Source organism: Euphorbia lathyris, chromosome 4 (genome assembly GCF_963576675.1).
Source record: "Euphorbia lathyris chromosome 4, ddEupLath1.1, whole genome shotgun sequence".
NCBI classification, from domain to species: domain Eukaryota; kingdom Viridiplantae; phylum Streptophyta; class Magnoliopsida; order Malpighiales; family Euphorbiaceae; genus Euphorbia; species Euphorbia lathyris.
Genome location: NC_088913.1, coordinates 16,691,214 through 16,704,916, shown reverse-complemented (window position 1 = coordinate 16,704,916; position 13,703 = coordinate 16,691,214). Strand labels below are relative to the sequence as shown.

The following is a 13,703-nucleotide window of genomic DNA, read 5'->3' as shown; positions in this document are numbered from 1 at the left end:
TCCGACCTGGAAAACATCCCAACCGACGTCGGGAATACCAGGAATCCTTCCACTACAACACACGGAGCCTTTGGTTTGCGGGCATTCAGAGTTAATGACGTCTGGGGCGAATACGTCTGGGCAGGGGCACACTTGGAACTTTGATCCTATAACCGGACGGCGGCTAGAACCACGGCGAGAACAAATCTCAACATCAATTGGCGGGTGGATGTCACCCAGAGTTCACCAGCAGCGGATGGAGGAGATTCGGCGAATACCCCATCCTGAGTTGGAAGATCAACTACGGAACATGATGGAGCGAATGGGGTACACGCCTAGGGCGAGAGCGGAGGTGCAGAGTGATTCGCCTTTTGCTCCGACGTTGCGGGAATTTATACCAGATCACAGGATAAAGGCGCCGGCGATACCTAAATACTATGGGGATCCAAATTCTGATCCTGAGGCTCATGTCAGGAACTACAGAGAATTAATGGATGTTGCCGGAGCAAGTGAAAGCATAATTTGCAGATTATTCTCGACCACTTTGGGCGGAGCGGCATCTGATTGGTTTCGGTCTTTACCTGCTGAATCTATTCACAACTGGAATCAATACAGTCGTGATTTCTGTGCAAAGTTCGTGGGCTGTAAAGCAGCGGATGTGACGGATAGGCAGCTGAAGGAGATCAAACAGAGGAACTATAATTCCCTAAGGGAATTTGTTGTCGCATTCAACGATATTCTGGTGCGGTTGCAGAACCCGGATATCGTGAGCATTCGCAACATCATGGCGGATGGAACCACGGATTGGAGCATGCGGGAGGAAATCATCCGCAACAAGCCGCGCACAGTGGCCGAACTCATGAAGATAGCAAAGGAATTCATGGAAGTGGACGATGTCAACAGAGAACATAGAGCTCAAACCCGGAGAGAGAGAGATGCTGCTAGATCCACTTCGGACAATCGGCGCCAGACCCAGTCCAAGGGTAATTTTGTTCGCAGAAGCGATCGCTTCTTTCAAGGGGGAGGATATCAAACACCATTGAATACGACTCGCCATGAGGTGTTACTTTGGATCGAAAAGAACCCCCTGAAGAAGGATGTGCGGTTCCCCGAGGCGAAAGGCCGAACTAGTTTGGGGCGATATCCTAACAAATATTGCAGGTTCCATAGATTGAACGGCCATGACACGAACGATTGCTATGAACTGAAGAAGGAAATAGAAAAGCTGATTGAGAGGGGCAAGCTAAGCCAATTCGTAAGAAAAGAAACGATTGATGAGAAAACAACCCTCCTGCATGAGGGAGAAGCAAGGCCCGAAAAGAAACAGAAGAAAGGGGTGATAAACGTGATAGCTGGCGGGATCTATGAGCCGCCAACAAAAAGGCCTCGCCGTGAACAGCGAAAAAGCAACACGCATAGGGGGGATGCCCTCAATTACTCATTTGCGCGAATCACGGAGCCGCATACGGATGCCTTGGTGATTACGATGGCCGTAGAAGGATGGGACGTTAAGCGGGTCCTTATTGATACCGGCAGTTCTTGTAATGTTATTACTCGGACTGCATTCAACAAGTTGGAAATTAATGACGAGCGAGTGGAACATACATTCATGGATGTAACTGGTTTTGGGGGTCAATCATCTCAAACAAGTGGACAGGTGGTGTTGGAAGCAGAAATGGGCGATAAGAATCTAAAATGGCGAGGTGATCTATAATTCGCAATTGTTGATCTCCCGTTGGCCTACAACATAATTCTAGGGCGTCCGTTCCTATCGAAAACGGAGTCGCTCATCTCAATGAAGCATTTGACATTGCATTTGCCAACACACCAAGGGCGAGTCATAGTTGAAGGAGATCAACTTGTGTCTCAACAAGCCTATACATTGTCACTTGAACCAAAGCCAGATGAAGATGATAAAGTTGATGAGAAGTTGCCGGCAGAAGCATTAGGAGAAACAGAACTATTCGCCATCTCAAATGACAAGAATGTACGAATAGCGGCAGGACTCCCCGAGGAAACGAAGAAAGCCATTACTGAGGTGTTGATCCAATGCGAGTCGGCATTCGCCGCTCCGAATGAAGTTCTGAAAGGAATAAGTCCAGATATAGCAACCCATCGGTTGAATGTGGACAAAGGTGCAACCCCAGTGCGACAGAAAAAGAGAGGACACGCTCCAGAGCGGCAGAAGGCGATTGAAAAAGCAGTGGCAGATTTGCTAAAATCGGATGCGATTCGAGAAGTCACGTATCCGGAGTGGCTAGCCAATGTGGTGCTAGTCAAAAAGCCAAATGGAACGTACAGAATGTGTGTCGACTTCAAAGATCTGAATAAAGCATGTCCGAAGGATATGTATCCGCTGCCTAACATTGATATATTAGTAGATGGAACTGCAGGATTTGAGGTTTTATCGTTCATCGATGTGAAATCCAGCTACCACCAGATACCCATGGAAAAGGCGGATGAAATCAAGACATCATTCATAACTCATCAGGCAACTTATTGCTTCAAGGTGATGCCCTTTGGACTGAAAAATGCGGGAGCAACATATCAACGAATGATGAACAAAATATTTTCAGACAAATCGGGCGAGAACTTCTCGATCTATGTGGATGACATGATCATTAAAAGCAAGAAGATGCAGAACCACCCGAAGGACATTAAGGAAATCCTGGAAGTGCTAATCAAATATGGCCTCAAATTGAATCCAGAGAAATGCACATTTGGGGCAAGAGTGGGAAAATTCCTGGGTTTCATTGTTAGTGGCAAAGGAGTCGAGGCGAATCCCGAGAAAGTTAAAGCGGTAATGGAGATGAAGACACCGAGGAACATAAGGGAAGTACAGAGACTGAACGGGCGGCTGGTGGCATTAGGGCGATTCATATCATGCTCAGCTAGGAGATGTCTACCTTTTTACAACGCCATCAAAAAGTCTAAGTCCTTTGAATGGACGGCGGATTGCCAAGAAGCATTCGAAGGGATAAAGCGACTGCTATGCTATCCGCCCTTAATGAGCAGGCCGGAGGATGGAGAAGATTTATTTCTTTACGTATCCGTCACCAGTATGGCGATATGCACTGTGATGGTGCGAGAAGAAGAGGGCCAACAATATCCAGTGTACTATGTGAGCAAAGTCTTGAAGGATGCAGAACTTCGGTATTCGAAGTTGGACAAAATGGCTCTCGCGGTGATAACCGCGTCGGCTAGGCTAAAACCATACTTTCAGGCGCATACTATCATTGTGAGAACCGGAATTCCAATACGGAAGGTACTGCAGAAACCTGACGCATCCGGCCGATTAATGGAATGGTCAATTCGCCTGGGGGAATTCGATATTCGCTACGAAGGAAGACCAGCACTAAAGGGTCAAGTACTTGCCGATTTCGTGAATGAATTCATGTGGGATGAAGATGAACGTCCAAAGGCACAAAAAGAAGAGTGGAGCATGTTCACAGATGGGGCATTGTCCACGGATGGAGCTGGACTAGGAGTCGTCATCAAAGGTCCGGAGGTTATTCGCCTGTACTATGCGGCAAAGTTAACATTCGAAACTACCAATAATGCCGCAGAGTATGAAGCAATGATATGCGGATTGAAGCTGCTTAATGAACTTACGCCAGAGAGAGTGGTGATCTACAGCGATTCTAAACTCATGATAAATCAGATCACAAAAAACTATCTGGTGAAACAAGAAGATCTGGTCAAATACCATCAGGTAGTAGACAGATTGACGCAGGAGTTAACACACAAGGGAGTCATCTGGGAAATGGTGCATGTTCCAAGAGGCCAAAACACAAAGGCTGATGAACTGGCAAAAGCAGCGGCGAGTAGAGAACCATGGAATCAAAAAGCATGCAATTTGGAGATAAGATCCGCACCGGCATTTGAAGTCGATCAGATTATGGTCATTGAAGAGCTGGAAGATGATGAAGATTGGCGGATACCCATCCGCCAATATCTGGAGCAGGGAGATTTGCCGGATGACAAAAGCCTAGCCAAAAAGCTAATAGGACAATCAGCGAGATACTCAATTCGAGATGGAACTTTGTATCGAAAATCATATACATGTCCATGGTTGAAATGTGTTAGCCGCAATGAAGGAGACTACGTACTGCGAGAACTCCATGAAGGAATGTGCGGCGCACATGAAGCATCCGCGGCTTTGGTAAGAAAAGTCAAGCTAATGGGATACTATTGGCCAAAGGTGATGGAGGATTCCCAAAAGATGGTAGCGGAATGTCACAGCTGTCAAATCCATGCGAATGAAAAGCACGTTCCCGGAGCCGAACAAATCTCTATAATGACGGCATGGCCATTCGCAACATAGGGAACCGATATAGTGGGTCCATTCCCAGAAACGGCAAAGAAAAGGAAGTACTTGGTAGTCGCAGTTGACCACTTCAGCAAATGGGTAGAAGCGGAGGCAGTAACCGCTCAAACACCTGAACGAATGATCGAGTTCTTACGAGAGAATATTATCATGCGATTTGGAATCCCGCAAAAGCTTATAACTGACAACGGCACCCAATTCAACTGTGTCAAGTTCAAAGTATACTGCGAAAGCATGGGGATCAAGAATCATTTTTCTTCCGTAAACCATCCCCAATCGAATGGTATGACAGAGGTTACCAACAGGGCCATGATTCAAGGGATCAAGAAGCGGCTAGGCGATAAAAAAACAGGTTGGGCGGATGAGATACCCCATATGTTATGGGCATACAGAACTTCTGTAAAAGCAGCAACTGGCGAAACACCTTTCTCGCTGGTTTATGGAGCCGAAGCAGTCCTACCTGTTGGTTTATGGAGCCGAAGCAGTCCTACCTCGCTGGTTTATGGAGCCGAAGCAGTCCTACCTGTCGAATAATTTATTATTGCGACACACAAAATCCTATCAACATTAGAGATGCATTGGATTCTGTTGAAGAACGAAGAGAAAAAGCTTACATGCAAATGGCAGTATACCGCAATAGGGTCAAGAAATATCATGACAGAAGGGTGCGAAAAGTGATAATCAACGAGAATGACTTGGTCTTGAAAAAAGCGGATAAAATACAATCCAGAGATGGCAAAGGCAAATTAGGCGTCAACTGGATCGGACCATACAGAGTATCCAAGAAGCTGGGACCATCAACTTTTGAAATAGAAGAAATGAGCGGAAAAAAGCTCCCGCGCACCTGGAATCTAGAAAATCTGCGCCTATATAAACGGGCCGGGTAGTTCAGGGAAATGACGAGTACTCTTTTTCCTTTTATGAGTTTTTTCCCACTGGGTTTTCTGATAAAAGGTTTTAATGAGGCTTTGATCCCACACATTTCATATACCAATGTAACAAAAAGTCTTTTCTTTTATCAATAAAGATATTCAATTGTTGCATACAGCGTCTGAGTACGGATCCTTTTTAGGACAACCACTCCAGTGTGTTATCTACAAACAAAAGGCGGGTAAATCGCGCAAAAACCTTATGGTTAAACTTAAAAACACATAAATGTGTTGCCTATTAAGAAAGGCGGATGCATGATTACGCATCACTCGCAAAAACCTTATGGTTAAACTTAAAAACACATAAATGTGTTGCCTCTTAAAGAAAGGCGGATGCATGATTACGCATCACTCGCAAAATCTTATGATTAACCTTATGATTATATTATTTTCGAAAGAAAAATTATAAGATAAGGCATAAAATTAAGCGAATTAACGAGTACTCAAAAAATTGCAAAAAGGGTCTGGCCACCCTAGCGGAAACGAAACTAAACTACGAGGAAATACAAATATGGAGTCGGCAAAAGGCAAGGGTCACGTATGAAAACAAAGAGCAATAAGGAATAAAACAACAATCGCACGTATAGGTAAAGCGGCAAGCAAAAGAAAATATATATATACGGGCAGTTTGTTACATACAACAGTCCAGATATAAATCAAACTATGCTACAGCTTCCTCCCCTTCACCCCTATGGCCCTCCTCGCCTTCAGCGGCTCCCTCATCTCCTCCAGTGGGCGGATCTGCTTCAAGCGAATCCTCAACCCTCGAATCAGTAACCGCTTCAGAGGGCGGTACCTCTTGCTCAGGTTGAGAAAGGTCTTGTGGTGCCTCTTTTTCCGCGTTCTGAGTAGGGATCTCGCAGCTAATTGGAGAGTTCTGAAAACTCTGCCAATCTAAGAAGAGTACCTCATCCATATCAGCATCCTCGGCTTCTAGCTAGTCCCACTTCTCAGTTAGATCCTTTTCGGGGATGGGAACCTTGGGGCGGCTAAGTACTCGATCTGGATGCCCATGCTCATAAGCGGCATGAATTCGCTCCCCATACCAATAGATGTGAGCACCATCTTCGGCTAGAATCTCCTCAGCTTTCTTCTTTTGCATCTCCAGAGCCTCCTTGGATGAATTTAGATCATCAAGGACCTTTTGCAGCTCGTCGGACTTAGCCTAATAACTTACATCCCTTTCCCATTTCTAGAAGAGCATGATTGCTAATCCTTTGGCCCTTTCCTATGCATGGTGTTTGTAGTTGACAGTAACAAGCAAACAAACAAAATATTAAGGGTTAAATATCCAGGACACAAAACCAGTGTTCAGCAACATTTAGAGAGCATAATTATCTACGTTTGACAGTATTGAGTAAGCTTCGTACCTCTATGCTAAGCCAAACATGCCAAGAGTTCCCCCTGAACGAAGCATTACCACTTCTGCACCTTCCTCCTCCTTATCCTTACTTAGCTGAGTTGCCATTTCCCAAGCAGCCAAAGTATACACTAGATCCACTACAATCCCTGTTTCTTGGGTTATGTCTTGGCATTTTTCTATCTCTCCTTCGACAACTTTCCCAAATCTGGAACACACATCTTTAACATAACATGATTTTTACACAGTAACTTGAAATCACCACCCCTAAAATAAATATAATAGCATTTACTCACTTTCTCCTCTGGTTGCGCTCTACCAAATGAACAACTCCATCATCTACTTCATTTAGCAATGGTCAGTGAGATGGAAACCAAATTGATTCCTGAAATTAGAAATTAAGTGTTTCTCTTACTCAATGTATGAATCAACTAGATCAGCTAGTATGATACTAGTTACCTCCCATGGGAGCTTGAGAAAAAGAGCAATAACAGTAGTAGTAAGATATGGTTGCAACAAAAGTTAAACAAGTTCAAGTATAAAGAGGACTTATAAACCTTTGACAGTATAATAAAGCCAACACACTAAGGTACCTGCAAGAATCACACATTATATTGAGTTAGGAATACATAGACAAATTAGGAAGCATGTTAACCAGTCAATAATAGGTTACCCGTTATGTCCCATTCTGTACACAGGACAAAACTGAACTCTGCTGCACCGCTGGCCAAACCAATAAAACCAAGTTAGAGTCAGCTACATAGTCCATTTCCCAGTATGCCAGATCAGATCTACCATTTTTAGCTATTCAAGTCTTTTTCCCATCCAAACTTTTGTTAAAATAACCCAAGGTCCAGCTCCATCTATGTGCTCTATTCTCTATGACTAATGTTTAGAATCTAAAAAGCCTTAGTTTCATTTAGATTTTTCATAAAACCAATGTTCCAACAACAGGTATTGTTATCGTGAACAGAATGGGATACATGTGTAGGAAACATGACAGAGACAAGAAAAAGGTTGCTAAGCAACCAACCATTTAACAAAGGGCCAGATGAAGAGAGTAGTTTGGTTGAATTTGGAAGTGCATAAACCATTTAACAAAGGGCCAGAGAAAGAGAGTAGTTTCTGTTACAGTATGAAACACAAAATCAGGCATGTCACAAGAAATCACAAAGGGAAAGAAATTACATGCTTGAAAATAATGCTTGTAAAAACTGCATAAACAAGCACACGATTAATCACTTCTTACTCATACTTTAAATTCAAAAGAAATCAAAGCACCAGTGTAAAAAAATGAAGTAATTTGCATCAGGCCATTGCCTGAGCAAAATGGTCTACAAGGAATAATTAGATTGTACTTTCATTCAACAAAAGTGCGGGAAGTTAGGTTCTCTAAGTAGATGGCAAGGGAAAATCGGAACCGACATAAAAATTTCCCAACAAATCAGGCCTTTTCCGTTTGGGAAAGATGTTGAGGGGTAATATTAGCATGCAATGCACAATGTATTGGGAAGAATTTTATTTAAGAATATCTTGAAACTCTCATCAAGCCCAGTGAGAACCATACCTTAATATATCAAGCAATGATTATGTATTGCGAAAGAATTTTATTAAGAATATTTTAAACTCTCATCAAGCCCAGTGAGAACCATACCTTAGCCGAGTAGATTTTGCATGTGCCCCCTTTAGGTTCGAGAAAAAGCAGTTGCCTCCTGCAAAGTAAGAACAAAACTGAGAGCTGGTTAACAAGAAAATTCACAACATTAGCTTTACTAGAAGAAGCATAAACAAACATTTCTTCAGGTCGATTGAAGTTCGAATCATGTAACAAGAAGAACAGAGGAAAATTAATATGCAACATTTGGTTTATTAGTAAACCCAGGCAAATGTAAGTATAACCCATATACAACTGACAAGAGCTTTGTTTAAAGGCATAGATTTATGGAAGAAAGAGACATTGATGAAGGGTTAAGAGAAGAGCTTACTAGTTGGAGGGTCGCATAAACTTCTTGCTTAACGGAGCACCAATTAGAGATTTAGGTTTTCTAGGTGGGAGAAAATTTCCAAGAGGAGTAGCGATTAAGGTTGGAGAAGATGTCGAATACCATTACTGATTTAGGTCAGTATGGATTAAGGTCGTGAATTGAGGTGAGGAGATCTCTTAGGATGATTCGCAGAAGCAATTGGTGCGCCTGAGCTTTGAGAATGAATTTCGAATTGGAATTTGAGGGTTTGTTCCAATTTGGGGAAAAAAAATTGGAGGGAGTGTTAGGCGGTAACTTAAAATTTTAGGGGAAATTATTTGGATAAAATAGTGAGAATAGAATATATCGTTAATATTATGTTTAAATAAAATAGTGAAAATAATAGAAAATGAATTATAATAAATTGATAAAATATATGTATTAATGAGAATAAGATAAAAATAAATTTAATAAATAAATTGTTTTGTGATTAATAGTAAAATATATAATTTAGTCTCATTAAAGTTATAAAAATTGTGATTTTAACGAGAATTTTTTTTATTCTCGCTAATTTTTCCTCATCACTATCTATTTTTTTTGTAGTGTTATTCAGCTTTTGATCACAAATTGAGAAATAATAATCATCTCTACTACATTAATTCATACTATTAATCAGTTTTGAAGTATAAATTACAAATTACCCTTACTGGTTTTGAGGAAGTTCGGATTTACCCTAAACGTATTTAACAAATTTATCTATAATGTTTTCAAACTATATACAAATTTTGATTATTAATATCAAGGTGTCGGCTATCCTCACTTGGTTTAAAAACAAAGTGTATTCACTTTGTTTTTTTAAACCAATAATATATAAACACCTCACATCTTATTCTGTACGTTTTACTTGCTACCTCTTGCTCTCTAATCTTTTCTCGATTCACAATTCAGATATTCTAAATCCGTAACTGTCCGTTCATCGCTCCTCCGACGACATAGCCTCCTCCGGTCTATCGATTACCTCTGTCGCTGCTCCTCACTATCCATTGTATTTGACTGTTCTGGGGAAGGTTTAAAGCAATAAAGTTTGGTTACTGATAAAAAAAAAAATTCTTCTGTTAACTCGGTCTTTGCCAATCGAGCCCCTTCATTGACGGAGGTTTGTTTTGGTTCTTCAACCGCTTAAAGCATAAACACTTGGGTTTTTTTGAATTTTCTCCTTCCTCCGTCATAATTCCCAAAACAGAACAATCCTTTTTTCTTTTCTTTCCTTACAAAAAATTTGATGTCAGTAGTTCCTTTCCAACAACGTAGATTTCGTTTCAAAGCAACTTGTTGAGCGTTGGGTTGATTCTGATATATTGTAGTTTGCAACAATAACACTCGAATTTTTTTTCATTAGGTTTTCTGGGAACTCATCTGTTAATTCCAGGTACAACGTTTCTTACTGCTGAAACAAAATTAGGTTTATTGTATTTTGTATTATGCACTTAGGTTGTTGAACTACAATGTATTGAACTGATTTAATGCTCATATCTGTTCAAACATTTTACACTTGATAGTTGCAAAAATCGTCTCTTTGGGGATGATAAATATTTCAATTGTTTGTGTTTTAATATAATTTCATCATTTGTTTGAAATCTTTAATTGTAATTTTATTATTATTTAGGTTATGGAGCATGAGCTTTGGGAGCATATCATAGATGCAGATATAAGGAAATTCCCAACAGTTTTGTGGGAAAAATCGCAAGTTCCTCCAATTGCTATTGAAGGGGAAAAATGAATAAATCCACCTGCATTTCAAGATGTAACTTTCAACTAATTTTTTTGATATTTTTTCAAGCATTTAAATTTATCTTATGAGTAAATTATTTTGTAGTATTAGAAGATGCTAAGCCCTGTAACCAAGTCTTTCTTCAATTTCCAACCCGGCCTCTGCATAAAGAAGCAGGGAGACTAAGGAGAGTAGAGTGGCACATACGGCTTAAACACTCCAAAAGTACTACAAATAAAGGTAATTCGAAGCTTTAAACCAAGTATGTTATTATAAATGCTAGTAAGTCAGTCTTCTTATAGTTTGCTCTTACATTTGTTCAACAATGACTAACCTACAAAATTATGATTTTTCTTGCTTAAAATTACTGGCCTGTTTTCAGTTGGTCAGTATGATTGACCTTATAAGCTTATCTTGCAGAGTTTGCTTACTTTGCTGAACCATTATTCTACTTTGTCAAATTTTCTAATATGTCGTTCTAGGTTAGGAAAGGCAATTTAATGATATTCTATACTAAGTGAAAATGGTCACTTACATTTGCTTGTTTAAATGAGATTAAATGTTGGTGCAGTTCTGATTATTGAATTGAGAAAAAAGCATGAGAAATAAAATTGTTATATTTTTACTTGTAACTATTAATATATTTCTGATGTTTCTGCTTCCTAATATCATAAATGGATGTCAAACTGTCTTTTATGTTCTAATTTTATTTATTACTTAATTGTATCTTATTTGAATTTTATATCATAGTCAACATATTTTGGAGATATGATGGTGGGGTGGGTTATCTCAGTTAATCTAATGCAAAATTCTAAAATTTATGATAGTATGCTACTCATCATACCATCCACAAAGCTACTGTTGTGTTGAGTTGAACTGGATCATTTTTCTATGTTAGTGTTAATCAGTTGCTTTGTCAGGTTAATCCAGATCCTTCCATAATTTTATTGTCAGTTGTTAGACAATGAAAACCAATTTGAAATTGACTTGTTTATGTTGTACATTTCACTAAAGAAAATACTAACTTAACCACATTTGTTAAGATGATGCAGAAGGAGAAACAATTATTCCCATTCACTTAAGTTATAATTTTACTTTCTTTATGTTCATTTTTTCTATACCAAAATTAACCTTAATTTGCTCAAGGTCCTATGACACAAGTAAACCACCGTTGCAAATTTGGAAAGTTAAGTTAATTTGGTTCTTGGTCATTATGTTCTAGGTGGTTTGCTCAATATGGCCGGTGGACGTGGATGGGTGGGAGGAGTCACAGATGGACCCTATTTCCTGTTCCAAAAAGGTCCGGTTAGAAGGATGACTAGTAAGAGGAAGCAACATAGTCGTATTAGCCTAAACACCCTAAACCGGCATATTCTAGCATATTGAAATTTGTGTTGCAATGATTTTATAGAGTTTGGTCGAAGGATATTTTCTCAGAGTGGCTCAAGGAAGTGAAATTGTTCGCTTTGGGTTAAATGTAAAGGTTGTATCTTCGAAGAAACCATTAATCACAACTAATATTTATTATTACCTTTTATTAGGTCGCAAGCATATGCGGGTTTTTTTTTTCTTTTTGTTCCTTTTAATATGTATAATACTATCGTCATTACATATTTTTGGGTTAATTATTTGATTATAGTTAATGTTCATATGGCTACTCAATTTCCTCTTATTTCAAAATATGTAATTGCAAAGACCAAGTCTGAACAACTGCAGTTTGTTTGGCGATTATTCCTACTGATACTACTACATTTAGAATCTGTCTCATTTGAAAGGAATTATCTTTGGTTCAGGTAAGGGAATTGTAGCTAGTCTCATTTGCACTAAGTTGAATAACTGACCTACAAAATTGTGATTTTTCTCGCTTAACATTATTGGCCCGTTGTCAATTGGTGAGTATGATTGGAAAAGACTCATTTGTGTTGCGTTTATATCAGATGCTTATTTATGAGAAAGTTGTTCTACTAAGGAGAATAATATGCAACCGTCGCAATTTAGATACGATGTTTTAGATCCAAAATGTCATTGCACTTGGGATGTGTTTTATTTTTATGTAGGCAAATGTAGATATTTTTTTAATTAGAAAGTCGTCAATTTAAATACGCTTTTAAATTAAAGTGTCATGGTATTGATGACGACAATATTTTCTAAAGCAAAATAACGACATAAAAAAATCATGTTTCATTCAATTTGCAACGCTTTATTAAAACATAGTGAAAAATTCAGAAATTGAATAATAATAAAGCAATCATGATGCTAAAAATGTAAGCGCCGGAAACATGACATTTGTATGGGGCAATGTCGTCGAACTGAGTTTACCCACACAAGATTTTATGTGTCGTTTAAATTAATGACACCCGATTTAATAACGTGTGTGACGACGCTTAGGAAATTGTAATGTTTACTTTATTACTAATATAGTTACAAATAACCAACCAAAAAAATACGAAACTACTCGGTTATCGGTAAACTTGTTTTGGAATGTCTGATATGACAGTTAAATAACAGTCGAACAAACTTTTTAAAATTTTAGGTAACATAGGACTAAAATAGATCTTGTTTGAAAACGTTAGGCTAAATTTGAATCATTTCATACGTTAGGACTAAATTTGCACATCACATAAATCATCTACTATTGGACTTAATTTACTGAAAGTTATATTTAAAAAAAACGTTAACTTAACAAAAAATCAAGTTTTAACATACAACCTTTGATTTAATCCAATTTACCTAAAGTTGTAATTTTTTTTAAAAAAAATTATTACCTTTACGAAAAATCAGATTTTACATAAAACTCATGAATTTTACTTAAATCTCATATTTCTAGACACAATTTACATAGAGTTGGACTAATTTAGGTAAATTTGTATTAAAAAAAAAAAGTAAACTTGCGTAAACTTGAATTTTATGATAGACCTTTTAAAAATTCTGTACAGTTGGTCTTAATTTAAGAAAAAATATTTATTTACAAAGTAAATTTTTAAAAATTCTGTACAGTTGGTCTTAATTTAAGAAAAAATATTTATTTACAAAGTAAATCATAAGTTCGCGAAAAATAAAGTTTTACCAAAAGCTTTTATTTTAGGCATAATTTACATAAAGTTGTTATTATACTCCATGCAAAAAAAATATATATATCTAATTTCACAAAAAAATATGAGGTTTACGTAAAACCTTTGAGCTTTACGTAAATCTTATACTACTAGACATAATTTGCGTAAAGTGATATATAATTTACGAAATCGAGTTTCACGTAAAATATTTGGCTTTTACGAAAATCATTTAGTCTTATTTACTAAATTTATAAATAAATATAAATAAATTAACAAGTGAAATGATTTTTTATTAATATTTTAAAGAAAAGTAACTACTT

The 13,703-nt window shown here is 38.2% G+C and overlaps 2 long non-coding RNA genes across 5 annotated transcripts; one reads left to right on the top strand and one right to left on the bottom strand.

Moving 5' to 3' along the window:
* Positions 1-5,817: 5,817 nt before the first annotated feature.
* LOC136225591 (uncharacterized) lies at positions 5,818-8,876 on the bottom strand. Of its 3 annotated transcripts, none has more exons than XR_010687178.1 (6): positions 8,581-8,876; positions 8,250-8,307; positions 7,269-7,318; positions 7,153-7,188; positions 6,892-6,980; positions 5,818-6,816 (listed from the first exon to the last, which is right to left on the bottom strand). It is a non-coding gene; the product is annotated as an uncharacterized lncRNA (long non-coding RNA). The 3 variants fall into 3 exon arrangements; XR_010687177.1 differs by having other exon boundaries at positions 5,818-6,803; XR_010687179.1 differs by having other exon boundaries at positions 5,818-6,803; positions 6,892-7,720.
* Positions 8,877-9,456: 580 nt separating this feature from the next.
* LOC136227051 (uncharacterized) lies at positions 9,457-11,865 on the top strand. Of its 2 annotated transcripts, XR_010687962.1 has the most exons (5): positions 9,457-9,715; positions 9,959-9,988; positions 10,226-10,363; positions 10,436-10,570; positions 11,553-11,865. It is a non-coding gene; the product is annotated as an uncharacterized lncRNA (long non-coding RNA). The 2 variants fall into 2 exon arrangements; XR_010687961.1 differs by having other exon boundaries at positions 9,458-9,988.
* The last annotated feature ends 1,838 nt before the right edge of the window (positions 11,866-13,703 follow it).